Source organism: Rhea americana, unplaced genomic scaffold (genome assembly GCF_003343005.1).
Source record: "Rhea americana isolate MKP2758 unplaced genomic scaffold, rheAme1 scaffold_21, whole genome shotgun sequence".
NCBI classification, from domain to species: domain Eukaryota; kingdom Metazoa; phylum Chordata; class Aves; order Rheiformes; family Rheidae; genus Rhea; species Rhea americana.
Genome location: NW_028186258.1, coordinates 1,245,403 through 1,248,980, shown reverse-complemented (window position 1 = coordinate 1,248,980; position 3,578 = coordinate 1,245,403).

Here is a 3,578-nt window from a genome sequence, read left to right as displayed (position 1 = left end):
AAAAAAAAAAAGACAGAAATACCCGCTGGACTCAAAGTGTCCTGTTAAAAAGCACTTTTCCTCCCCAGATCCACAGCGATCTGGGCCCGAGGGGGCCTGGCCGGCTCTCTGGGGCGCCGCGGGCGATGCCCTGGCCGGGCGCGAGGCAGCCCCGGTGGGGGGGTGAGGGTGAAATTCCCGTTTTTTTAAGCAGATCGATGCCCAGTTTATAACTCAGCTCTGCTGTTCCTGCCCCCCCCGGCCGGTCAGGCCTGCCCCACAAGGTGCCTGCACCCCCCGCCCCTCCACAGCCGGGGGGCCCCGTCCTCAAAACGCACGGCGGCCGCCGGGCCGCCTCGGGCCTCCCCCCCCCGCTCCTCTTCTTGCCCCACCGCGTCGCGCCCCGGCCCCCCGCCGCGCCGGGCGAAGCTCTTCATGGCCGAAGCCGCCTTCGGGGCTCGCCCGGCTGGGGGGGGAGGCGGGAGCCCAGCTGCGTTTGCGGAGGCGCCACGAGAGGGGCGAGAGGGGAGGAGGGTTTCTGCCAGCTGAGCCCCCGGGACCCCGGCTGCGCCGCCGCCCGCTCCGCTGAGGAACGACGCTGGGCACTTCGTCGACATAGGATACCCTTTATTAAACATACTCGCAAAATCCAAAACATGCTCAAAGCAAAGTCGTAAGCAGCAATCTGGTTTCCTTTCTTAAATCCCTGCCGAGTGGATCCCTGGAGCAAGGGTCTGACCTGGGAGAGAAAAGGGCCGTCGCCTCTCATCCTATTACTTACATCCTACTACTTTCTCTCTCGGCAGCTCCAGGTGGCCCAGTAAAGCTCTCCGGCACTCCCCACCCGCCGAGCACGCAACGGGGACGTCTCTCCGGCGAGGAGGAGGTGTGACTGCAGTGTGCATTACCTGTGAGCGGTGAAAATGTGGTGGAAGCAGAACGCAATCTCCACCCTGCGCGCCCCGGCACGCGCGCAGCTTGCACCGGCGCTGGAAGCCCTGCTCCCCCCAGCCCCGCTGCCTGAGGATGCTCGTTCCTTTGCTTGCACCAAGGAATCGTGCAAGCTTCACAAGGGCACTGTCCCTGCAAACGTCCCTGCAGGGCCACCCTTGCACGGCCCCAGCCTTCCCGCGCAGCAGCATCCCGGCTGTCCTCACTGCCCTACGCTCATGGGGCAGCAGGCGACTCCTCTGAGTTACCAGCGCGCTCCCACGCGGAGTTCAACCCTCAGCCTTTAAGACTGCGTCCAACACGGGAGTCCGTATGGTCGTACCAGTCGATCGTCCCAGTTACTCGAGGGGGACTTCAGCCACCCCCCGTTGCCGCTGGAGCAGCCCCAGCGGCCCCGCAGCTCCCTGCAGACTCAGGAACGCACAGCTCGGAGCGGCCAGGAAACCTGCTCTGCTACGCTTGAGGGAACCTCCTGAACAAGAGCCTGCTTGCTCTCCCCCTGATCCCCCCCAGCAGCCAGAAACACCATCTCAGCACCGTACCAAGGTACCTGGCTGCACCGAACCTCATGGGGAGGCCACAGGTCTGGAGAGCCCTTGTTGTGCCCCGGGAGGAGTAAAGGACGTTGCCAGACACGCGCGTGCAGGAGCATCAGACTGATTTTCCCTCCCGTGCAACTTTTCCACTGCGCTGCTGCTGGATTTCCCAGCTCAGCCCAGTAGAGAAACCCCTGAACGGAGAGATCTCAGGAAGCCAAAGGTCTCCCTGTGCCTCGAAAGGTGCTACTTAATCCTTTGGGCCAGGAAACCTGAATCTGCGAGTCTGCGAGCCGTGGGCTGCTCTGTCCCAGCCCTGGGCTGGAGCAGGCTGCAGCTGTCCCCTTGCCACGGAGCACATGTCCCCTGTCTTCCTCCTGCTCTAGGACACTTCTCCTGCCCCTCTCTCCCATTAGCAGGTCCCATCTCACCGGAGGGTGGCTTGGAGACTTCAATCTTCTCCAACCCCTGGCCACAAGGTCTCAGAAAGAAATTTAGGAACTGCAAAGCCTGCAGGAGATATGGGTCCCAATCTCAAATGCTGAGGTCTTGAGAGGAGATCGAGGATGAGGGGAGAGGGAAGCAGGGTGTCCAACACCGACTGCAACTCCTGGAGGAGCCACACCACGGGGAGAGCAGCCATGTGCCCCCAGCTGCATAGTGAGCAGCGCAAACAGCTGCCGCTGCACCACCACCCCCTGGCCTTGCAGAGGGCTTTATTCCCCTTTTAGGGGGCGTGCTGCCATCAGCATGACCCCACGCACCACCACGGGGATGTGCAGGAGGATGCCTGCTGCCTGCGTGCGTGCATGCATGCTGGACCCTCTGCAGCCAGCTGGGCCTCGAGCCCTCTGCGGCTTGTCCTTCTGCTGTGGAAAGACCAGGGGCACAGGGGAAGAGCCCCCAACTTCACTTGGCTCTCATGTGCTGCCCAAAAAAACAGGTGGGGAAGAGGCGGGGGTTGGACTCCTTGTAAGGGCCCAAACAGCTCCAGAACATGCTAAATTGGGATCCTGAGTCTGACGCTTCCCAAACCGGCTTTTAAAGGACCCTCATGCTCTCCAGCTGCTTGGAGGGGCTGCACGTGGCCAAGCCCTGCACCACTCCCCCAAAGCCTCCCTTGCTCCACTCTGCCTCAGCACGTCCAAGGGAACCCCCCTAAATCCTGGCGATCTGGGGCCGCATCGCCATCCTATCCCTGTCCCGTCAAGCAAAAACTCGCTTATGCCAACAGCCCAGTGCCAGGTGGAGAACAGAGGACAGACAACGAGAGGATGGAGAGGTGGGAGGGTGGCGAGGGAGGCAGCTCCCGCATCCCCCTCCACCCCCCTGCTACAAAGTGCTTCAGAGAGAGAGAGAAGGACCGAAGAAGCGGGCTGGCGCTTTTGGCACTTGTTGCAGAGAGAGGGCCAGCCCCGAGTGCCGCACGTGCAGCGGGTCGGAAGACGGTGAGGTTAAACGAGCAATCGCCCGGGAGCTGGGGTCCAGCGCGGCTGGGCTGCCCCCGGCACCGCGCTCAGCCCCTGGGAAAAGCAAGCCAGAGGAAGGAGCCGCCGGCCCCGGCAGCCTGCTTATTGCTCAGCTTTGGCAGCCGGGGCGGGGGGCTGTGCCCGGGGGGAGCACGGAGGGAAGCAGGTTGGGGCCGTGGGAGCAGAGCCGAGGCAGGGGCGCCGTCACCGCCATGGCACAGCCGGGGACTTCCCGCGGCCTCGGCACGTGCCGGCAAACCTGGCGGGGGCCAGCCCCCGCTTCGAGCTCGCCGGCTTGTGCAGCCGGGGTGCCCGTGCTGCGGTGGCAGTTCGGAGCCCACAGCCAGAGCCGGGGGGCAGCGAACAAACGCTGTCACTCGCTGCCAGTGAGCACCTTCCTCCCAGCCTCACCCTCCCGCTGCCCCGTGGCCGAGGAGCCCCGTCCCACCGCGGAGCCGCTGGGCTATCCCCGTCCCGCTCAGCGCTGCCCGGCGAGCTGCGGGAGCAGAGAGGAGCACAAGGACGCGGGACGGGCTCCGGCATCCCCGAGGACCCACTTGCCTCGGTGGCAGTAGGAAAACCAGCCCGTGCCACGGCCCCGTGCTGCTCTCCCCGCTGTGTCCCATCAGTCCTGCCGCGGCGA